At 35.7% G+C, this 25,322-nt stretch overlaps 1 protein-coding gene and 1 pseudogene across 5 annotated transcripts in view; one reads left to right on the top strand and one right to left on the bottom strand.

Moving 5' to 3' along the window:
• Positions 1–25,322, top strand: part of LOC148309816 (sphingomyelin phosphodiesterase) — a 66,402-nt gene that overhangs the window by 10,971 nt on the left and 30,109 nt on the right. Inside the window, exon 1 of one of the 5 annotated variants that reach the window (XM_088259483.1) lies at positions 14,676–14,832. The exons of 2 other annotated variants lie outside the window; for them this stretch is intronic. The gene's annotated coding sequence lies outside the window, so the exon portion shown is untranslated. Of the gene's footprint in view, positions 1–14,675; positions 14,833–25,322 lie in introns of those variants that run through there. 2 more of the 5 variants (XM_088259484.1, XR_015837484.1) reach the window with 2 other exon arrangements.
• Positions 6,160–24,581, bottom strand: LOC148309818 (histone H2A-like; annotated as a pseudogene).

The raw sequence follows: 25,322 nt of genomic DNA, 5'->3' as shown, positions 1-25,322 counted from the left end.
ACTACAAAAAAAGTCCCTTACTGTTTGTTTGTGTTTTAAATTTGGACAACCGTGAACCGTGTCTGTCTGCTGTGCTGGTCGGGGTTGTGGAGACGTCTGTGTACCGGCTACTTCCTTTTTTTTATTTACTTCCTATCCCTTTCACTGCCTACGCTGGGGTACTTCTAGAAATTTGGTGTTAGTTTTCAAAAATTGTATTTATTTACATTGGTAACGTTTATCCGCCTCCATTGTATAATGTTCAACACGCTCGGCTCGTTCTGGAGGTCGCGGGTTCGATTCCCAGGGGGGGTATACATATTCTTTTGTGATTTTTTTCACACTAATATTTATTCAATATTACCCTGGACTGGTACCTGCAGCAGAGGACTGATCACCTTACCTTCATGTGTTAATAATCAAAATAACACTGCGTTTATATGATGCAGTGCCCTATGCACCATTGGGGTGCAGATAAGGGTTTGAATAAGGAGATTTATTTAAGTTGAAAGCTATTAAATGTAAATTGACAGTATAATCGGGATACAATTCTGTTTCACATTTTCTTATAATTTTCGCTACTTAGTTCATAAAAAATTGCTTCGCAAGAGTGGTCTGTCAGAAAGGCTAGAGCTTTCTTATCAGATCCGGGAATGCGGTTGGGAGCTTACAGTGTCTCATTATCCTTGTATTCTGGGTGGTGACGTCACCCGTTGGAGCCTTCCAGAGATCTGCTTTCTCCTCCGGTGACGCATCGCTTTCATCTCCTAACTTTTCAGTTCAGTACATAATGCTTAATCCACAATGCGAGTATACTATAGGTACACATACACACACACAGTACAGTGTGCGACGCCTTCCCTTCACTGCATTTCAATGAGCACTCATGATAAAGCATATACTCGTATCTCGTATAATGTAAAAAATAACTTTTAAACGGATAACACTTGTTTTTTAACACTAGAGTTTATTTTATTGAAACGTCTATCAGACCTGAAGATGGAAGCATAGCTTCCAAAACTAGTAGTGTTAATATAATAAACTCAAGTGGTAAAAAGCAAGTTTTTCTTTTACAATTTCATCATGTCTTACCACAAAGTGAATACCGAAACACTTAATATTAATTATTATTATTAAAACCCTTATCCGCACCCCAATGGTGCATAGGGCACTGTGTCTTATAAACGCAGTGTTATCATGATCGTTTTACACATGAAGGAAAGGTGATCAGCCCTCCGCTTCAGGTACCAGTTTATGGTAATATTGAATAAATATTACAGTGAAAAATTACTTATATTTATTTTATCCCCTTTGGGAATCGAACCCGGGACCTCCAGAACGGTAGCCGAGCGTGCTGACCATTACACTACGGAGGCGGACACTTAATAAATATTTTTAAAAAAAACTTGGTTTTATATAATTATTTATGCTGCAAAATATTATAATAAGTAAAGTGTGTAAATTATTCTTTTTGTGTACTATGTAACGAAATATGTAAATATATTAGCTGTTTTTTTAGGCTGTACTTTCTTATATATTTTAAAACGTGTCAAATGTTTATTTAATTACCATGTATTTTTTTTAATAGCCCAATTAGGACGATAATATTTAAAAAAAATAAGGTAATTTTTTATGAAAACTTGATTTTTTTCATGGAATAATTATGTTGGGAATTTTTGGGGAATCGGGACTTTGTTTTTCCCCGATTTGGGGAAATTGACCTATACATACTACCATAATCTTCCTCATATACATTCCCGTGTGTTGAAATTTCAAACTTAACATTGCATTGCACCATTGGGTGCGGATAAGGTTCACCAGAAGTAGTAGATAAAATTGTTATTATAGCTAAACTGGCAGTACACAATGGAGTTCTGGTTCCAACCCTTATGTATGGAAGCGAAGCATGGAGTTGGCAAAAGAAGGATGAAAGCAGACTGAATGCAGTCGAAATGCGATCCCTCAGACGAATGTGTGGCAAAACGATGTTTGATAGATGTTCGAATGATAAAATAAGGAAAAAATGTAAGGCTGAGATAAGCATTATCGATAAAATTAAGAAAGGTGTGTTGAGATGGTTTGGACATGTGGAGCGTATGAGTGAAGAAAGAACGGTTAAACAAATTTATGGAGCAAATGTAGTTGGAAAAAGAAGCAGAGGACGACCGAGGAAAACTTGGCACAATCAGGTATGTCAAATACTTGAAAGCGGCCGGGTCAGGAGTCGTAATAATCGTCGGGTATGTATGAGGAGATGCATGAATGTAGAAGAGGCAAAGAATGTTTGCAAAGACAGAGTGGTGTGGCGTTCGATTCTCTCTGCCTACCCCTGCGGGGAAGCGGCGTGATGGTTAGTTAGTTAGTTAGTGTAAGTCCCTCCCCAAGCACAAGAGCTCTTTATTGGAGAGAACTGCGTTTTTAATTTTAAGATTGTAATTTCTATGTTCAGAAAATGAATTACATTTTTTTTGACCATATTAAATTATAATAAAAAAGTTTTTAAAAAAATACAATATTTTCAGTGAATTAAAAAAAAATATATTCCATTTTAAAAATTGATATTGTCACATGACTATTTTATCACTCCTAGCAGCCGTCACTCGTAAACCGATGAAATTTCACCCAGATTTCTTTATAAATTCGTTTTCTAGCAGATTTGCCTACATTTGACACAGGCGTGCTAAACGAAACGTCTCCCTGACTGACTGACTCAAGCAGCACCGTTCTCTCGTGCCATATCCGGTTCACTTTTCGACATTTTTACGTGATCTTCCGCATTAAAACGAATCGTAAACAAATTTCGGGAATTCAGTTCCGGTAGCGCGGAATTTGCATTCGCCAATGAACTACATGACCAAATTGTTGTTTAATAAAACAGCAACTATGTGGTTTTTTCCACTTTTATTTTATTTGACCAGGGACCGGGTTACTGAGATTATCAAACTGAGTCTGGTGATGTCGGTAATGACGAAATCCCGTCACAGGTCAAATGAAATAAAAGTGGAAAAAGTATAAAGTTTTTGTTTCACTACATAAAATACCGTCCCACTAAGAAATATCAGTACAAAACTTAAATAATTGTATCATTAATTTAATAACACTAATTAAATGTATCTTAAAGAATAAACAATATTTTTTTTGGTAAATAAATGTCGGTCTATGTATCCAATGTGCTTAAAATCATTTAGATTCAGCCCGTTTCGTTTCGTACGTTTATATATTTTTACATGTTTTTCGCTGCTACTTTGCGGCAAATTTTATAAAATTGATAAAACACATGCTTTGTTTTTAACCGCTTGTATTTTTGTCACTTTTATTCCAGCCGGTTGTGACAAACGCCTTAGGGATGGATACTGGTTGAAATAATAGCATAAATAATAGTGGTTAGCATCAAACTTTGTATTTTATTAACCTAACATATTTAACGATATCGGACAATATTGGATGAAAATATTCGTTTTAAGCTTTGAATATTCGAACACGCGATTCTAGAAATTGCGAAAATTAATGGCACAGTGACCGATCGAAAACACGCGACATAACAGAGATACGTTATCTGACTGTGTTTCGATATGTTAAAAATAATCGGTGAACACTTTTAACCCTATATTATAACTATCCTTCGCGTGACGTTACTAAACATTCGTAAAAAATGGCAGAAAAAAACAGAAATTCAAAAGATAATTAAAAAAAATATATATTAGTAAACATTCTTTGGGTTTTAGAGCTCACGTAATAATGAAAAAAAATAATAATACATTAGGGAAGTACTGTCAAGCAGGGGGCGCAGAAGTGACGCTTTAAAAGTGTTTTTAGTGTTTTTTTTTTAAAAAAACTTTAAATGTACTAAGAATATATTAACACCATTCTGATGTTAAAAATTTACTTTGTTTAACTTAATACCATGGTTTTTAAAGCGTCATTTTAAAAGACACTTTTAAAAGACTAAAAACACTTAGTGTTTTTTTCCAGAAATCGTAATTTTCACGATAGTTTAGTATGCTAGGGTTAAAAAAACCTAATAAACTCACATGACGATATCAGGCGCTTCTTTATTTCAAAATATCGGCTTTAATTTTTTTCAATGAAGAAGTCGCCATTTGCATTTGAATTTTATTGTTTTAATTTGATTGTATCATCCAATGTGGGTCGATGGCACTTCGTATAATATAACAGTTAAGTACCTCATCGTATACAAATCACAGTCCATGAATACAAATTGCCAGGCAGGTACACTTTCCGTCTTCTTTTGTTTGACACGTTTTCAGTCGGGGATTTTATTAATGTCCTCCTTTTAATGCTTAAGTTTTTCTCTTGATCGACTTAATGTCATGATCACGTTCCCCTCTTGAACGACTCAATGTTCTGATTTCAATATGTACTCATATTTCAATATTGTACGACTTAATGTCCTCCTTTGTAATGCTCAAGTTTTGATCTTGAGCGACTTAATATCCCCCTTTTAATGCTCAACTTTCGATCTTGAATGACTTAATGTCCTCCTCTTAATGCACAAGTTTTGCTCTTGAACTACTTGTTTCCCCCTTTTGTTGCTCAAGTTTTGCTCTTAAACGACTTAATGTCCTCCTTTGTAATGCTCAAGTTTTGCTCTTGAACGACTTAATGTCCCCCTTTTAATGCTCAACTTTCGATCTTGAATGACTTAATGTCCTCCTTTTAATGCACAAGTTTTGCTCTTGAACTACTTGTTTCCCCCTTTTGTTGCTCAAGTTTTGCTCTTAAACGACTTAATGTCCTCCTTTGTAATGCTCAAGTTTTGCTCTTGAACGACTTAATGTCCTCCTTTTAATGCTCATGTTTCAATTTTGAACGACTTAATGTCATGCTACGTCATACAAGTTTCCTGTCAAGCTTACGATTCCTAAATGGTTTCAGAACTCCAAAGTGCAAAACTAAGCAATTCAAACAAAATATTTAATTTTAATAGCCTCCTTTCACTTCAACTCTTTTTTTAAGAGGCACAGCGTTACTAGTATATGATATTTTACAAGTCAGTAGAAATATGTATTCGATAAATAAAAGTATTTCATGACTTTATGAAAACAATAATATTTTTTAAAATAAATAAATTACATACTATTTACAGAAATAGGCTCACAGGAGCCTTAGTGGCTCATTATTAAAAATAGGTATAATAATAATAATAATAAAATTGGATAACTTATATAGCGCCATTTTCGTAAAAAATACCTCAAGGGCGCTTCACGGTGAATGAATTGGGGAAAATATTATGGTGGAAATGATTTAGCAAACAAACGTGTTTTTAGTATCAAATTGTGGTAGACTGGGTTCGAACCCAGAAACTCTGACTCAAGAGTCCGTGACACTAAACCACGGGATCACAACCCGACACAAAGTAACACGACCCGACAAAATAATAACTAAGTGAAGAGAAGATTTGATAAATAAAACATGAAATGTCAAAGATGTCGGGTCAGAAACCGATTTTTTTTGCGTTTAGCAAGTGAAAGCGTCCCATTGGGTATTCTAATCATCACATTACACCATCTCAAATACCCACTAAAGACGCATTAGCCTACAAATATGAAGAATCACGTAGTCACACGAGGAGATCGGTCGATAATGCGAAACGAAAACACAATTTGTGCAATATTGATGTTGTTAGTTAGGTAACAGAGTCTAGCTGAATGTCAAAACCGCCTCTCGATATGATAATAATGATTTTGGATAATTTATATAGCGCCATTTTCTTAAAATACTACCTCGAGGGCTCTTATACAGATATGGAAATGATAATGATAGATAAAAAAAAATTCTTGAAAGTTTTCCGCAGATACTTTGTGGTACATTTTATAATATCTTTATAAAATTAATAAACTTTGTTCTCACCACTTTCTTATTAATACAATTCAACGTACCGGTTTCAACAATACATTGTCATCATCAGGGTTTATTTTAAATAAAAAAACATTAAAATACTTTAGTGTGGAAGTTTTTGGTGAAAGTATTTTAATGTTTTTGATTTAAAATAAACCCTGATGATGACAATGTATTGTTGAAACTGGTAGGTTGAATTGTATTAGTAAAAAAAGTGGTTATAACAAAGTTAATTAATTTTATAGAGATATGATAAAAAAATATTTAAGAAAAACTTTGTTTATCAGCTGAGTCTGAAGGGCGGAAAGTTGAGCGGCCGTATCATTGCGCCTTCTTCTCGGTCTTCTTGGGCTGGAGCATGGCCAAGATGTTGGGCAGGACGCCTCCCTGAGCGATGATAACGCCGGAGAGCAGCTTGTTGAGCTCCCGTCATTGCGGATAGTCAAGTGCAGATGACGGGGGTGATGCTGGTCTTCTTGTTGTCTCTGGCGGCATTGCCGGGCATCTCCAACACCTTGGCAGCCAGGTACTCCATGACGGCGGCGAGGTATACGGGCGCGCAAGCCCCAAACTTCTCAGCGTAGTAGATGCGAGCTGGCGTGTTTGAGGTGTAAGGAAGTTATATTTTTGAGGATATGATAACACCTTTTGTGAGAGTTCCTTGTGAACTATCACGGATGCGTTATGCATTAAGGGTTAGTGGTCTACAACACGATCGATGATTGTTGAGTTTAAGTCAATAATCCGGGACGTATGGCTTTGAACGTTAACAAAATGCGAAAATAATTATTGCCTTTTTTCTCAACGCAAACCTGTCACCTGTAACTCGCTAAGGAGATGTCCTTCAAATCGGTCAGTCACTTCAAGTAACGAGAAAAGCCTACATAATTATAGGCAGTACCTACGTACATAGTAATTTTTACAATCTAGGTTTACTTTCAGCTAACTAACTACATAACTAATCATCACGCTGCTTCTACGCAGGGGTAGGCAGAGAGAATAGTACGCCATACCAATCTTTCTTTGCAAACAAACTTCGCCTCTTCCACATTCAACCATCTCATCATAAAAACCCGCCGATTATCCCGTCTCCTGACCTGACCACGCCCAAGTATTTGAAATATACTTGGGCGCACCTCAGTCTTTCTCTGTTTCTATTACAAACCACATTCGCCTCATAAATTTGTATTACTATCCTTTATTCACTCACTCGATTCACATGCCCAGACCATCTCAACATACCTTTCTTAATTTTATCAATATTTTACCGATAATAGCCAGGATAAACGTATATCTATCTTGAGTCGATTGGGTAAATTGTTTTTATTTTTAATTTTTACATTTACATACTTAAATTGTATAGATTTATTTAAAGAAATTTTTTAAACATATTTAAAATATTTTTTGCAGAGACCCACCCACCAAGCCCCCTTGTGTGTCTTGTCGGTGGAGTTCTTTTTGCATAATATTGTTTTTATCCATTTTAACCTAATATACACTAAAAAAAGAGAGAAAAATTAAGAATAAGTATAAACTATTTTACAATTTTCATAGAATTAATTCTTGATCATTTCTTTATTTTGCCTTTGTTCCATATTTCCACATTGTCGGGAACAAATTGAAAATGTTCGGAACGATATATTGCAGTGTTCGACTCCCGTATTTATTGTTAATTCTTGGGACTATCAAACCTTCGTTGTGTGTAAATCGTGTATCATGGTTAGAGTCTAAGATAATAGGTATCGAATATATACACCAACATACCTTACTACCTACATCTACTGCCTACCCTTGTAAATAATACCTATTTATTGATTTGGCGTTTAATTTGTAGAACTCCATTTTAATTTATGTATTAATTTTAAATCAAACACAGATTTTTTGCGTCTATTATGCTGTATTTTATGACAAAAACACATACAAAGTTAATATTGTGAAAATGTCAATCATTCGTTCGTTTGCTAATGCCCTAACAAGGCGAAACAATTGCCACAATATAATTTTTTTATGTGTTTTTGTTAATAAAATACAACTTAGTAGACTCCAAAATCTGTATTTGATTTAAAATGAATACATAAAATAATACCTAGCTTACCTTACTACCTACCTCTACTACCTACCCTAATTAATTCTGTGTGGTCGCCACTGCTATCTTTGCCAGAAAATGGCACCTTTTAGCAGTATTTTTTTCTCAAGGAAATGAGAAGAGCGATTATATATTAACTTTATAATAATGTATGCTGCAAGGTGCCAATTAAGCCGAGATTTACATTAGAAATCGCTTGAAATTACTGCTGCAATTTACAAGTTCCTCGGCGTTAGATAATGAGAAGTATTATTCATTCTTAAATTTACCTATCATTAAGTTTCCCTTTTCATCTTTCTTTGTGCTCGTGCAGCAAGTACTTCTCACTAGATATGGCGATTGAATTAAAAAACCGAATTAAATAACGACTTATTTAAAAGAAGTCGATATTTTATTCGGTTTTTGGTTTCGTTGCAAGGTCAATTATTAACGGAATACCTGAATACGGATAATCATTTGGTATTATTGTAAGACATAAGTCCGCCTCAGTGGTGTAATGGTTAGTGTGTTCAGCTACCCCGCTGGAGGTCCCGGGTTCGATTTCGGGGGGAGGGGTTGTGAAAATAAATATTAGTGATTTTACACTCTAATATTTATTTAATATTACCCTGGACTGGTCCCAAACGCAGGAGTGATCACCTTGCCTTCATGTAAGTAACAATCAAGATAATACTGCATCAGTACGATGCAGTGCCCTATGCACCATTGGGTGCTGATAAGGGTAATAAAAAGAAGAAGATTATTGTAAGGGTTTATATATGTAGTTACGTAGGTTTAACAAGACGGAGAAGTCTGAAATGCACAAATTTAACTGAAATTATTTATTAATATTTTTTTATCTTCTTCTTTGTCAGCCGTCTCTCCACCGCTGGATGTAGGCTTCTTTTAATTCCTTCCTTCATCTTTCTTTTGCCAACTCCATGCTTCGCTTCTATACGTTAGAGTTGGAACCAGGACTCCTTTGTGTACTACCAGTTTAGCTTTCGCTGGGTTTTTATTTGCTATAATTGATTTCAGTGCACCATTCACTCTGTTCCCAGAATTCACTCTCATCAAATCGTCGTATCGAAAGCTTATTTATCTTTTTTTTCATTAGGTGGTGTTGAGATGCGTTAATGCTAACAAAAATATAATAAATACAAAAAAAAATAGGTACTTACAAAATTTTGAGTGTGTCCAAATACTTGTTCACAAAATCTGGATTATCTCCAATTACAGGAGTTATTTTCATATTATTTTTTGACATCTCATCAAAGGATGAAGAAGAATATGGAAGTCTGGGCATTTACGGGGCTGACGACCGTCATCGGCTGGTTTAAGTGATCACTTTACACACGTGTAACATTCACCAATTCTACCCATTATTGACAACCACACTACTCAAATTCTTGGAAGTTCTTTATAAAGGGTCCGCCAAATAACTTTTTTTTTTTGAAAATGCTATAAAAAAAAAACTAACTAGCTTCGGCTGTGTGGCACGTAGCGCCGTCCTGTTGAAACCAAATGTTGCCAATATCCTCCTCTTCAATTTTTGTGAACAAAAATCCGTTCAACATGGCCCGATAACGATCGCCATTGACTGTAACGGCCACTCCTTGCTCATTTTCAAAGAAAAATGGCCCAATTATGCCTCTGGACCAAAATCCGCACCAAACAGTGACTCGTTTTGGGTGTACCGGCTTTTCAATGTATGCGTGCGGGTTTTCTGTGCCCCAAATACGACAATTTTGCTTGTTTACATACCCGCCAAGATCAAAATGAGCTTCATCCGAAAAGATGATTTTTTTGGCAAAATCGGCATCTTCTGTAAGTCGATCGCAGGCCCACTCAGCGAAGCGAAAACGCATTGGATGGTCAGTTGGCTTCAACTCCTGAACCAATTGGACTTTGTATGGCGTCATACCAAGGTCTTTATGCAAAATTCGTCTCAATGATGTCTCCGAAATGTTCAATTGTTGAGAACGACGGTGAATTGATGTTGATGGCGCTTCACGCACACTTTCTGCCACAACATCGATATTCTCGGGTGTACGCACTGTTTTTGGCTTTTCACGCTTTGGTTTATCGATGAGGATGCCAGTTTCTTTCACTTTTTTCACAAGATAACGAACATACGGAGCTGACGGTGCTTCTCTTCTTCCAAAAACCGTACGCAATTTTCGCACACATTCTGCAACATTACCATGATTTTCAAAGTAATGTCGCAATATTTTCCAGCGTTGTTCAAGCGTATACACAACCATATTCGCTCAGCGGAAGGATAAAACTAATTATCTGTCAAATCAGACATGAGCTAAGTGTTACCATTCACGAAATAAGCACTAGTTGAAAAAAAAAACTTTAGATGGCGGACCCTATATATGAACCAATTTAGAAACCTTGTTCTTGAATCACTAGAACTTCACTAGAGACATCTATTGGTGAGATGTAAAGAAGCTTTTTATCAAGCAGAAACTCTTATATTAGTATGTGAGGTCCAAATCCTGGATTATAATCACACACATGAGAAACGCCAGAAAATACCAATACATCTCACCAATAGATGTCTCTAGTGAAGTTCTAGTGATTCAAGAACAAGGTTTCTAAATTGGTTCATATATAAAGAACTTCCAAGAATTTGAGTAGTGTAATTGTCAATAATGGGTAGAATTGGTGAATGTTACACGTGTGTAAAGTGATCACTTAAACCAGCCTATGACGGTCGTCAGCCCCGTAAATGCCCAGACTTCCATATTCTTCTTCATCTTTGATGAGATGTCAAAAAATAATATGGTACTTACAAATATCATAGATAAACCGGATGGCCCACCATTTTTATTTACGAATTCATTTGTATGTTTGGAAGGTCCATCAACGATGTGTCACTGTGTATCTACGCATTTAAAAAGTGAAAACTTTCTTTAGAAGATTTGAACTATTTTTAATATACTGCCGTCAATTTTCTTCACTCGTTCGTAGGTATAGTGCAATTATCATCGATTTAGTGAGCGTGCCTGTGAAAGTGAGTGAAATTACTACCTCAAATGTCCGCCAGTGGCCTTCTTGACTGCCTCTTTGTTTTGGTTCATTATTGTACATAATGTTAAAAGCGCGACCTTTCTTGACCATTGTAGGCTGGTTATACTTATACAAAGAGCTCGACCATTGTATAAGCTAGAAAGCCGTCTAGCTGACACGCTGGCCAAAACACTTGTAATTGACTGCGAGGAATGGTAAAGGCTGGTTCAAACGGTGCGAGTTGCTTGATCGCCAGGAAGATAGTAACAGGCAGGGCTTTTTTAAAAAAAATTAACAAAAATGGTCCTGAAACTCACTTCATGTCAAGCTTTTTATTTAAAAAAAAGTTCATTGTAATGAACTTATTTTTTTATTGTAATACCATATTTTTTCATTTTGACCAACTAAATAAATACAATTATTAAAGAAAACACTTGTTTTTTACCACTTGAGTTTTATTATAGACTACATGTTTCAGAAGTTAAACTTCCATCATTCAGGTCTGTATAATAACTAAGTTATTATACAGACCTGAATGATGGAAGTTTAACTTCTGAAACATGTAGTCTATAATAAAACTCAAGTGGTAAAAACAAGTGTTTTCTTTAATAATTGTAACATGTCTTACCACAAAGTTAATGCCGAAACAATAAATAAATAAATACATATTGTAATTACGTAAGCGCAAACATTGTTTCGTCTAATTGATTTTATAAATGAAAAAAAATATATATCCGTAAAAAGAGAAGATCTTCATCTATATTGAGATATCATTAAAAAATCTTGGTAGATTACTGGCTTGTTAGCTGGTCGTCGTAATATTGACTCCGGGTATTAATACAATGCGAGTCGCTTCGTGCACTTCTATTCAGTTGCCGAGTACAAAAATAAATTCTAATATATTTATATTTTTTATATCATGGTCACACTATGAGAGTCGAAAAGGTTATATGCCGATGTCTATACTAACAAAAACAAAAGAAAGGAAGCTTATTCACTGTCCAAAAAAACATAAATTGCTTCTATTTAAACAATGCGAGTTACTGGGTTGCTTGTGTGGTATGAAAACGCGATTATTTAGTAGGAACAAAGAATAAATAATTTTGAATAGTTTACACGACAGTAGTTTGTAGCTTTAGAGAGTATCCTAAAGGACAGTATGGCTGTCCAAACTTTAAACACAGTAAGGGACATTTTTTTGTAGTACGTTTTTTTTTGGATTTTTGGACTAAGAAAAATCTACTTAGTTTAAAAATGCAAAAAAACGTACTACGAAAAAAATGTCCCTTACTGTGTTTTGAGTTTGGACAGCCGAGAAGTCCGTAATGCACTGCCTTTTGTTCCTTTGCACCCTTCCCTTACTCCTAACTTCTTATCTAACTGTCAACAGCACACTTTATAACCTACAAAACCTCTTCGTATTATTGTGCTACTTAATGCAAAAGGTTGGCAATCATCGTGACAATTTTCACTCTGTCTGCAGCCGCTTTAAACAGCGACTTAGTGTTACAGTGAAACCACTCTCTCAAGTGTTTGTCATCTCCTTCTTATGCTACGCTGTCTTCGACTTCCTCTTGTAATATAATACGTAAGTTATTTCGTATGTCCCCCCCCGCCTTCATGAAATGGCCAAATAACCCCTTCTCTTCTTTAAAGGGTCTATAACTTTTCTCTTTGTTTCCCACGCGTCTTGAAATATCTTCTTTTCGAACTCTCTCAATCCATGATATTTTGAGCATTCTTCTACAGCATCACATTTCAATGCTTCAAATTCTTTGTGGTAGCTTGGGTAAGAGTCCATAGTTGGTTTTTAACGCAATAGAGAAGCAATAAAAATATATAGCATTGTACAATTTTCGTGCGCAGATTGAGGTTGAAGTTTCTATTAGGCCGAATTTACATTGAGTCAGATACTGACGTCAGTACTGGCGCTGAGAACCGACTTGGTCAACACCGAGAATTTAGAAGTCAGCACTGATGCGACAGCGCTGTATTGACGAGAAAATCTTTACAATAAAAAAATGTACGATAGCAATACCGGGTCGGCACTAACTTGCTTTGTTTTTGAAGTCAGATACTGATTCAATGTAAATCTGTGACAAAACTTCACTTGATGCAAAAATGACGGCAAGCGTGTCTAGTGCACTCAGTTCAGCTGAGTGCAACATTCCCCAGAGAAATGGACCAGGTTAGTTTACCGCCGTATTGTCGTCTTATTCCTTTAATCTCAGCATACAATCACTCGTCTACTTAAACCCGGTTCCGAATCTCAATTCCGGATCTACGATCACTCCTTAAGTTAGCTTTGTCCTCTTTTTATATTCCAGGCTAGTAACTGGCATCCAGTAGCCTTAGAACTCTGTAAACTCGCGCGGTGTAAGCCGGCCTTAAGATCGAGATATTTTTTATTAAGTGGCCCTTAAATCTAGCATGTGGTTTTGTCTAATTGTTCCCGCTGTCCGACGCATCAATTAAGGCTGGTTCGAGGTCAGCCTTGACACACAAGCGATGCTAGAATTCCGGCAAATGGTCATTAGGGAATCTGTGATGTCTGCTTCACAAAGGAGAGTGATCTCGCGCGCTTTCGCCAGCCCGTGTAGTGCTTTCACATTCATCATTATTCATTATGTCATTTCTGGTGTGGCCTTGCACCCACCACGTGGACTCGTGGTCTCGTGGACTGATGCACACCTCGACAGGGCTGGACTGCTCCCATTACTGACAAAACAATTTAATGTTAAGAAATAATCTAATTGTCACATTTATTGGAATTTCACAGCCCCAAAAGCGGTAAAAATAAATCATTTTATTGTAATATTGAAAATTGCAGATTTCATTATTTATTTCAGTTTTTGGCAAACCTTCTTAACTTATTGTAATTATAGACAGTCAAAGCATCAAATCGTTTTTCCTCGTTATTTCGACGGCTTTATACTTTTACGGATTTAATTGTATAGTATTGTTTCTGATTTTTATTGTATTATTTTTTATTAAATCATGAAATCGGTGATGAAAAATAACTCAGACAACGGTGATTGCCAAATGAAAATTGTAATGTAGCTTTTGAATAACTAATGTATTTCTTTCGCAAGATTTATTAGATGTCTCAATAGAGTATAAAAATATGCTTCGTTTCTCTGGAGATATGTTTGTATGTATGTTATATAACCCTCAGGTGTTAAAATCAATGTTCGAGTACAATCAAATAAATAATAATAAAATAATGTTAATTATGCTAATGTTTTTTTTAGTTTACCTTGTATTCTTTTCGTTTCTTGTTGATCTTTCCATCCGCGTCAGGGTATATGTTGTAAATAATATCCCTGTATTTTTTGTAGAATTTTATTTATTAGTTCAAAATATATACATACATATCTACCATATACATGCATACATTCATATATACATGACACCTTATGTATTTTGTCGAGTTATTTTTTTACACACGAGAAAATAAAAAAACGGTACAAAATTAAAACTAATTTCACAATATTTACTATATCAAGAGATCGTTTACCCATTCTTTTTTGCCTTTGCTCCATATTTTAGTTTACCCTAAAAATGTTCAGAACTTCCATTTTTATGGTCCAATCCTTCTTTGTTGGCGAAGCGGGGTTAGTGATTATTTATCTGTAAAACTACGATACACATCAAACTATTTCAGTTTCGGGTGACTCCTGCAACGTCAAGGAAAAATGCTCGCACGTGAAACCCCAAATCAATATTTTTTTCTTTCTTTCTGGATTCAGCCCTGTTGGAACACATCGCATATGGCGGGTAGGGGTATTTAACAGATCGCAGGAGCTTTGTGCTGAGAGTTGCATTATTGCCGTGCGAGTGGCCAGTTTCCTCGCAGTCCAGTGCATCGACTTTCTGAACTTGTTATTCACCAACGGGGGAAATCAGTGCACGTAATTATTATTTTATAGTTTGCATGCGCTTAACCCGATATACCATACACCTGCAGTACTTCTATCTTCACGTTAGCTGGAAGATTCCACTTAGACACAATAAGCTTGGAAATTTACTTATTATTCATTCAAACCCTTTTTTAGTGTGGCAATGGGAGATAAAGATCTTTTATGATTTAGTGGTGTCTTATCTAGAAAATATGACAAGACGAATAGACAAATCTTGATTGATATAAGATATTGAATCCATTGTATCTATTGTATTGTTGTATCCTTTGTATTGTTTTTTGGGAATCAAATTATTCATTTTATTGTTATTTATTATAAACTTTACACATCCACTATCATTTTTAAGACATACATATAAACTAAATGCTATAAATCCTAGTACATAATAAGCAAGGAGAATTTTCTAAGGCAACTAATAAATATTCATAAAAAACCCTTATCCGCACCCGATGGTGCACAGGACACTGCATCATACAAACGCAGTGTTATCTAGATCGTTAACACATGAAGGAAAGGTGGTCAGCCTTCCGCTTTAGTCATAAAATCAGATAATCTCTGTGCTTATTAATTAGATAATTTTGTATTTTTTCATTGGTTTTGGTTCAATAAACGTCAATTTTACAGTTGGTTTTCGTTATTAGTGCAAATTCTTTCTCCGTCTTACTCCTCAGTACTCAGGGTTGTGACCTTTGTGGAAGCAATGACTCTCTTCCAGTTAGAAACGTCAGTTTTACAATTGTATTTCGTAATTAGTACAAATTCTTTCTCCGTCTTACTCCTCAGTAGTGAGGGTTGTGACCCTTGTGGAAGCAATGACTCTCCTCCAGTTAGAAACGTCAGTTTTACAGTTCGTTTTTGTTATTAGTGCAAATTCTTTCTCCGTCTTAATTACTGAGGGTTGTGACCCTCGTGGAAGCAATGACTCTCCTTCAGTTACTGCAAATAACAGTTATTTGTTTAGCTTTCTTAGATTCCTGGCCAATATTAAATGCAAATTAGGCCAAACGTGTTTCTGATTTGAGTATAAAGGTAGAAAGATGTATTGATTGCGCGTAACGCAAAGAGCGTGAGAACACTTCTGCGTATAGCACATGACATTTTAGCAGCAATTATATTATAACGTTTTAAAAACAAACGTTTTGAATTATTTATCAATGTCGTTTATTGTATCTTTTGCGCATTAACTGATGAAATTAACATAAATCGCTTATGTTTGTGGACTACTATCATCGTACTCGGACACCATGACGTCTTGGACTGCGTCATGGGGAGATAACGATGGAGTAAATAAATATTTATATTTTTTGTAATTTATTTGCTTTTGAAAATATTTAAGTGTCAAGAACATGTAATTATTATGTGTATTTACTCTAAAATTAAGCATACGTAATTTATAAAATTAGTAGATGAAAAACACCGGAACTAATTCGGTATAATATTATGGACGTTTTACAAACTAAATTAGACGCCTTACAAATCAAATTGTACGTTTAAATAATCAAATTGGACGTTTTTAAAAACAAATTGGACGTTATATTGTATTTTATAAAAAAAACGTTCGAGTTTAAAAAAAATATATTCGACATGACTCAAAATATGATTGAAAATCTTGCCTGAAAACTTTAGTTTACATCGCGCGCAAAGACTTGACGTATAACGCACTTGCTAGTCTTAAGAATAAAAGATGTGGGCAGGTATTCACACTGACGGCATGTGTAGTACTGATATGAATATATTTTTAATTTTAATTTTTTATAAAATGCAATATAACGTCTAATTCGGTTTGTAAAACCTACAATTTAATGTGTGAAACCGGTATTATTATCTACATTGTACATCCTCTCAAATTGCGGAATCAAGTCCGACACAATAAAGCATTGCAGTGGCAAGAAGGGGTGTTATTTCAAAACTAATGAAGGGCGTCACAAAGTGTTTTTACATCATAACACGATCATTACAATTGATCGTCATGATATTATGATCCAAGTCAATCCAAGCAATGACGCAAAGCGACTCAACAAGTATTTTGTTCCGACTTCCGTTTTAGCAGCATGCTTTTTTTTATAAACGTAGTGTAAGCGACGTCATCGCGTACCCCGTGCGGCGGCCCAGAAAAGGAACTCTGGGCGCGCGGCGGGCGAGACGGCTGCCCGCCACACTGCGGCCCGAAGAAGGGATTTTGTGTATATTTAATTAGCTTAGGGACCTCGGTATGTGTACGCAATGTACTGCCCCCTCAATAAAGACTATAATGTGTCGCTTTCGGGGGTGGTCTTTGCCCATACCGAGGAGAATTAAGCTCTAGGCTAGGTTAAGTTACTTTTAGGAAAATAGTTAATAGTTAAAAATATAATTCATTGTTGTAAAGGCACCGGTACGGTATAGAAATGTAGCCCGTCCGGTGCCTCTTAGAGAGAGACAGAAATATGGCTGTCTCTTTCCCCCGGCCGCTGATTGGCTGTACTTTCCCACTGTCGGGCGGTACGCGATCACGGCCGGGTATATAGAGGGCGCATTTCGCGACAGTAAAGCAGTTCAGTTCTAACACCGAAACTTGTTATTACTCCTCCGCTCCCGATCTCTGAAACTTCGCCGCGCCGCCAGCCTGAACCGCTTCGCCTCTTTGCACCGATTCACGGACCTGTTTCGGAAAGCCCTTTTCAGGGCTATAGAGGTTGACTTGTCGGTGCAGCGCTTTGTACCCAGCTTACAACTGGGTACAGCGGTTGCGTCCAGAAAGTAACGCGTCATCAAGCGGTATTTACGCGACCGCCAAACCGCCGGGACTTGCCCCTTCTTGCGCCGCAGAGGAGACCAGAAACTATACAGTCTTGTGCGGACGGAAGACGTCTCGTACACGTAGAGATGTGACTAATGGGTAACTGAGGCGCGATCTTACAGACGTGTCCGCAGTAGCGGCTGCACCGCATTACCATTTCAGGGGTACGACGTACTAAATAAGGCTATCCCTCTTCTTTATGATAGTATATGCCAGGTATCTGGCTCTTTTTTTCGTGCGATATTTTATTTATTTATTTAAACTTCATGTAAAGAGAATAAATATGTACATTGGCGGGCTTATTGCTAAAAAGCAATATCTTCAACCAAAGACAGACTAGTGATATTGATCAAAACGTTTGATACCTGTTTATAATCAGAGGGTAGATAGTGCTTGAACATTAAAACAACCATAAATTACAAACTATTATTGTATTGATTAAGCGACTTATATAATATATCTTATTAAATATTTATCAAACTAAAAATTTGATGATAATAAGGAAGACAAAAGAAAAAGGGAGTTTAGGGAAGGAGGTAGAGGGAAAAGCTAAGGAATAAGGTTTGATGGAGAGTTAGGATTCTAATAATAGATAATTATGTCTCAGATAGTAATATTTTCAACATTTTGAGTGTGTCCAAATACTTGTTCACAAAATCTGAATTATCTCCAATTACAGGAGTTATCCTCATATTATTTTTTGTCATCTCATCAAAGATGAAGAAGAATATGGAAGTCTGGGCATTAACATTGGCATGTGTGTGATTGTAATCTAGGATTCGGACCTCACATACTAATATAAGAGTTTCTGCTTAGTAAAAAGCTTCTTTACATCTCACCAATAGATGTCTCTAGTGAAGTTCTAGTGATTCAATAACAAGGTTTCTAAATTGGTTCATATATATAGAACTTCCAAGAATTTGAGTAGTGTGGTTGTCAATAATGGGTAGAATTGGTGAATGTTACACGTGTGTAAAGTGATCACTTAAACCAGCCTATGACGGTCGTCAGCCCCGTAAATGCCCAGACTTCCATATTCTTCTTCATCTTTGATGAGATTTCAAAAAATAATATAGTAATATTTTCAGTTGCTCATTCTTTAGCGGACGAATTAGGAAACAAAGACTAAGAGGGTTAAGATTTTTAGTCATTTTTACATTTTCGAGATAATATTAATATAATATATGTGTACTGATTGCAAAATTTAGTTTGAAGATTTGCCCTGTACTTAAATTAAGAGACTATCAATATTTGGGTTGGATAATCGCATAGGATTTTCGAGGTTTTCATCTGTTATCCTCGTTCGAATTTTTGATTTAGTGTATTTCATCCTCGAAATAAAACTGTTCACATGTAAAGTGTTGCTACCCAAAAATCAACAATGAAAATGATACTTAAGTTCTGCAAAAACAGATTGGTGTGATGTCTTTGTCTACCCCTGTGGAAGGCGGTGTGTTGGTTAGTTAGTTAAATTATTGATATTTCGGAATATTGTTCCAAGTAACTAACTATGTACTAATATTGTCATAAAAATCCTTTTACATATGGAATATATCGTAGTCATACAGGAGAAAGTGACCAACTGCATTTTTTGCAAAAACGTTATCATTGACTATTTGATTTCTTACTAGCTTAATATTGCCCTGAAAAAAATCCCAAAGGATTTTAAACTTAGAAGTATAATACATTGACTTCTTGAAAATGACTAACTGCATTGATTTTTAGTTAGTCATTTTTCTTGCCAAGCAAAAGTGACTTAAATGGCCTTCCTGAACAGTTGGTGGAACAGTTAGTTGGTCACTTTCTCCTGTACGACTACGATACAAAAAAGATAATTTAATTAGATTTTATTAATGAACAAAATAATAGAACATTTGGACATCTCAGTAAAATAATAATAAATTTGGATAATTTGTGTAGCTCCATTTTTGTAAAATACTACCTCAAGATGAAGAACAATATTGGAGTCTGGTATTTACAGGACTTATGACCTGTCGCAGGCTACACTTTACACTTAGGGTAGTTAAAGTGATCACTTAACCATCCTTTGTCATGTCGTAAACCCTGTGCAGACTTCCATATTTTTCTTCGTCTATGTTGAGACGTTAAAATGTTTCATATAATGTTTGACCACAATGTTGATGCTTTGATGAATATCATTAGTATAATTATTCTAGAAGTGTGTTTTATAATTACGTTAGGTCAATACCTCGTAATGCGAGTACATTTTTTTACATCTTGCGCGTTCAATTGATTTTCTAGCGTGACGCAGTTGGATTTACATTTTTCTGAAGAAAGTGAGTCCGCAAACGCATTCATAGAAATATATTTGTATTATTTACATGTACATATCCAAGAAAAAAAAAAACAAAAAAATAAATAATCATAATAAAAATAAATTATATTAACAATAAATAATAAGTGTAAGTCCCTCTCCAAGCACAAGAGCTTAATCTGTTTATTGGAGAGAACTTAAGTTATTAATTTTAAGATTGTAAAAGTAGAAATATCTAGAAAATGAAAAAAAAAACTTTTTTGAAAGGAATAACCCGCAAAGCGTCTATTTTAGATGCTTGTATGCAGGTAGGATAGCAAGGATAGGAAAGGTTAATGTAAAAAAATATATCACAGACACCCAGACCAATTAAAAATAGATCTTTCTTTTGTTTTGAATATTGAAAGCATTAACTTTGTGGATCATATTGATATATTATTTCGAGAAATAGTAATAAATAAACCCTGAAGAGGGGAACAGGTTGTTGCCGAAACTAGTTGGTTAATAAAAATGTGAGTGGATCAGAACACAAAGTATTTTTATTTCTCGAAATAATAGATCTTTCTTTAATTAATTTTGCATTTGGGTAGGGGAATCCGCGACGCCAGTTTCGCTGTCGAGCGTCCACCCTACTACGCTACGGCGCCATATTAAATAAATAAAAATAAATTAATAAAATAAATCACGACGAATACGCACGAACAAGAGAGTACGCACAGAACAGATATCGAATTGACCCAACCACAAATTAATTCGATCTCGAATTTATCATTTCACCAATTTTTCTAGAAATCGAAAGCAGATTTCGGCATACTCGGCTCTCACATTCGTATTATTTTCTGAACGAATAGCAGCAGATAATATTTTATCAATAAATTTTACGCTATTTCTGTCGAAAATGTGATTTGTTTTTAATAATGTCATAACTCGGATATTAAGTAACATATCTGAGCTGGTCACATTTCCTTCATGCGTTAACGATCAAGATAACACTGCGTTCATATTATGCAGTTCCCTATGAACCATTTGGGTGTGGATAAGGGTTTGAAGAAGACGCTAAATTATAATTTTTAATTATTTATTTATATAATATTTTAATTCACGACCAGGGGTCAGGATTGGAATAAATTTGGTTCGGTCGAATGCTGATTTGATTCTTTGCAAACCATCTTTAATGTTGAAAAAGCTAATATATATTTTTAAAGAAATAATAGTAAAAAAATATGAGGTGAATGTGATTGCTGATAGAATCAGAGGAAAACCGAAGAAAATTTGGGATGATCAAGTATTTCAAATATTTGAAAGTGGTCAGGTCAGGAGTCGGAATAATCGGCGGATGTGTATGAGAAGATGCATGAATTTGGCCTTCGAAATTGACGAAGATTGTTTGCGAGGACTGATTGGTGTGGCGTTCTATTTCTCTTTCTACCCCCGCGGCGTGATGGTTTTTTAGTTAGTTAGTTAAGTACAATTCGTACAAATATCGAAAAAATCGGTCTATGGAGAGACGAATTCTAGGCATAAGTCTGAAAGATAAAATCGGAAATGAAAAAATCAGACGCCTGACAGAGGTTTTCGATGGGATGGATCTTCCTTGAAAGATATCTAGAGGAAGACCAAAAAATTCATAGATGCTGCAAAGAGAAAACATGGTTCGAAGACATGGCCTAGGTGACGTTGTCCATGACAGAAGCACCTACAACCTGAGGACGAGGAGAGCTGACCCCAGCAGTCTACAAAGACGATAAGTTGGGATGTAGCCAGGAAGAGGAGGATCGCGTCGCCAGACTGAAATTGCAATGGGCTGGTCATGTTGCGAGACAGGAAATGGACAGATGGGCATCCAGAGTTCTGCGGTGGAGACCATGGTACATGAAGATAGGAATAGGCTGACACCAGAAAAGATGGGCTGATGACATTGTCACCGCCGCTGGTAGTAAGTGGATCAAAAAAGCCCAGACGAGAAAAGTCTGGAAAAATCTAAAAGAGGCTATATCCAGCAGTGGAGAGACGGCTGATCGGCTGTCCAAATTTAAAACACAGTAAGGGACATTTTTTTTTGTAGTACGTTTTTTTGCATTTATGGATTAAGTAGACTCTACTTAGTCCAAAAATGCAAAAAAAACGTACTACAAAAAAATGTCCCTTACTGTGTTTTAAATTTGGACAGCCGCGATAACGAAGAAGAAGTGATTTGTTTTGAATTTATAATTTTCTTTTGTTTTTATTCCTTTACTTGAATATTCAATTAGCTTATGGACATCGTATATAAATAATCTAATTTTTATGGAAATCGTCTGACTGTATCATGCAGTCATATTCGTGTGTCTAAAGACAGAATTAAACTTTCATAAAATTATCAACCGTATGACAGTGAGATAATCAACCGTGTCAAAACGCGTGATTTGTGAATGGGTGATTGCCGTGGAATCGTGTTCATTACGAACAAACCACAATCTCTCAAGCTTTGTTCAACGAATGGTCAATATCGTTCGCCACGATCTATAGGCTGTGTATTAAACCTAAATTTGCTAACAACATTTTGATTGTGTCCAAATATTTGTTCACAAATCTCGTATTTACAGGACTTATGACCTGTGTGGTTAAGTGATCACTTTACACACGTGCAACATTCACCATTCTCTACCCATGATTGACCACCATACTACTCATATGACACAAAATGCCGAACTCTCTTCTAGTGGAACGGAAGGTCTGATGATGACAGTCAATAGTCCGGCTTCTCCTGAGGAGTTTTACGTGGTTTCCTCCCAGCTATGAGCAAATGCTGACAAGTTTCTGATCGGCCCACACTAGATGATCTCTCCTGTTCCCAACACAGATTAAATTTGTGGTCCCGTGGTTAGTGTCGCGGACTCTCGAACCCACTCTACCACAATTTGATACCTATTTCTAATAATGAGCCGCTTAGGCTCACAGAAATAGTATGAAATTTAAGTATTTTTGTAAATGATGAAAACACAAATATTTCTCTTTTTTTTTTTAAAAGTTAGAACAAACAAAAATCCACTAATTGATCTACATATAAATCTTGTACGTAGCAAAGTAAATAATAAATGCAACTCCCATTAAAAAAAAACACACTACTTTAATTTTTGGAAATCCTAGATATACAGATATGATCAATCTCATGACACAGTACAAATGAAGCTCTCAACACCCATCTATGAAATATATTAATAGTGTGCTTTATATTTTATTTCTTTTCCCTTTCATCAGACCTAGCCTCTGCAACGCGTGGCCGAATACAGCTAGTTATAAAAAATTACTACTACGAGTTCTAAATCTACTTATTTTCACTTGTAGCTTGTTTTTGTCGTTGGTTCAACTATTTATTAACTAATAACTATCCATAGATTAAACAAATCATATACCATCATAGAAAGCAAGAGTTTTTTATGGATAATTCTGGTTTTTATCGACCATTTTTTTACAATACTGAGATCCCTCTAACAGTTATTAATATGGTTATGATTGCGCTAACTAACTAACCATCGTGCCGCTTCCGCAGGGGTAAGCACTGTAAGCAGTGACAATAGAACACCACGTCATTCTTTACAAACATTCTTCGACTCTTCCACTCTTCTTTGCATAAACATGCATCTCTTGATACTTAAACGTGGAAGAGGCGAAGGCGCTGATTATACCGACTCCTCACCAGACCACTTTCAAATATTTGAAATCCTCGATTATGTCAGGTTTTTCTTGGTCTTCTGCTCCTGTTTCCAACTACATTCATAAATTTGCTTCACCGTTCTTTCCTCGCTCATTCATTCCACATGTCCATACCATCTCAACACACCTTTCTTAATTTTGTCCATAGTGTCTATAATATTACAAGTCGAACATGTATTATATATCGTTTTACCGCACACCCATCTGAGAGATCGCACTTCGACTGCATTAAGTCTACTTACAGATGTAAGTACTTAATACAAAAACCAACGACCGATGGCGTCGTGTCGTGGGTTCGATTCCCGTCAAGTGCAAAATAAATTAAGAAAGATTTATTTTCAATTGATCTGGGTGTTTGTGATGTACTTTTCACATTTACCTTCCCTATCCTTACTATCCTACCTGCAGACAAGCCTCTAAATGTAGAGGCTTTGCGGGTTATTCCTTTAAAAAAAACAGACAAGGAAAGCGATTTTTTAAACTCCAATATTTAAACCAATCAGGTATTTATGTATATTTGTTTAACATCTCAACATAGATAAAGAAGAAAGTGTAATATATAATATATTTGTATATATTGATATGTCAAAAAAAATAATATAAAAATAACTCTTAATTGTAGATAATCCAGTATTCTTCTTTATCTATGTTTAGATGATATAAAAATAACTCCTAATTAGAGATAATCGAGATTTTTGAACAAGTATTTGGACAAACTCAATATGTTTTATTCAGTTATTTCATGCACTTATCCATGTATACATTAAACATCCACGTTAATCCTTCTTTTGCCAACTCCATGCTTCAATTCCATGCATTATTAGGGTTGGTCCAGGAGTCCATAGTTATGATTACGGATGATAGAATATTAGTATGGAATGTGTGGTGACCATCATTCACTGTACACGTCTCTGTACCGACTGTCTCCTCGGCTCGGTGGGCCAGTGGCGAGTAGTTAGAGAGTGGTCGTATGACATAACGGACTGGCATGTTGGCCCACTTCCGACCGCGGCTCCAGTGATGCCCAAACTGTTCGGAGCTTACAATTTTTATTTTACAACATTTTGAGTGTGTCCAAATACTTTAAAATATCTCCAATCAGGAGTTATTTTTTACATATTTTTTTTTGAAACTTCAACATAGGTGAAGAAGAATGTGGAAGTCTGGGCATTTACAAGGCTTACAACCGTCAGAGGCTTGGTTAAGTGATCCTCATCCCACCATAGGTGGCTATTGTGAACTCGCGCATACTGTGTTACGAGTTTGATCAATACATCTAGAAGTTTCAAGAATTTGAGTAATGTGGTTGTCAATCATAGGTAGAATTGGCGAATGTTACACGTGTGTAAAGTGACCTCTTAACCTAGCCTATGATGGTCGTGAACCCTGTAAATGCCCAGACCTCCATATTCTTTTTCATCTATGTTGAGATGTTGTTTTTATTTTACAAAATTGTTTTTTTTTCTATAAACACCGTTTTTGCATTGAAAAAATATGTTTTTTTCGAAATAATTATATATTTTCAAAAGATATGAGTTATTGAAAGATTAGGAGTTTAAAAAATTTAAAAATATTTTTCCTGTAATATATTCTAAAAAAAATCCAAAAACTCTCCTTAAAAAATCTGGCGTGAAGAGACGTGTAACCTCTTCGGTGTTCGGCCGGTAATTGAATGATGTGTTTGCGAGTACGGCCTTAATAACTATTCGAGAGGTTAAGGTAGGGTAATCC

Source organism: Brachycentrus maculatus, unplaced genomic scaffold (assembly GCF_059751285.1).
Source record: "Brachycentrus maculatus isolate JH-2025_06_01 unplaced genomic scaffold, ASM5975128v1 h1tg000117l, whole genome shotgun sequence".
Lineage (NCBI taxonomy): Eukaryota > Metazoa > Arthropoda > Insecta > Trichoptera > Brachycentridae > Brachycentrus > Brachycentrus maculatus.
Note: the sequence above shows the minus strand (reverse complement) of the source record. Positions and strands in the feature narration are given on the sequence as shown.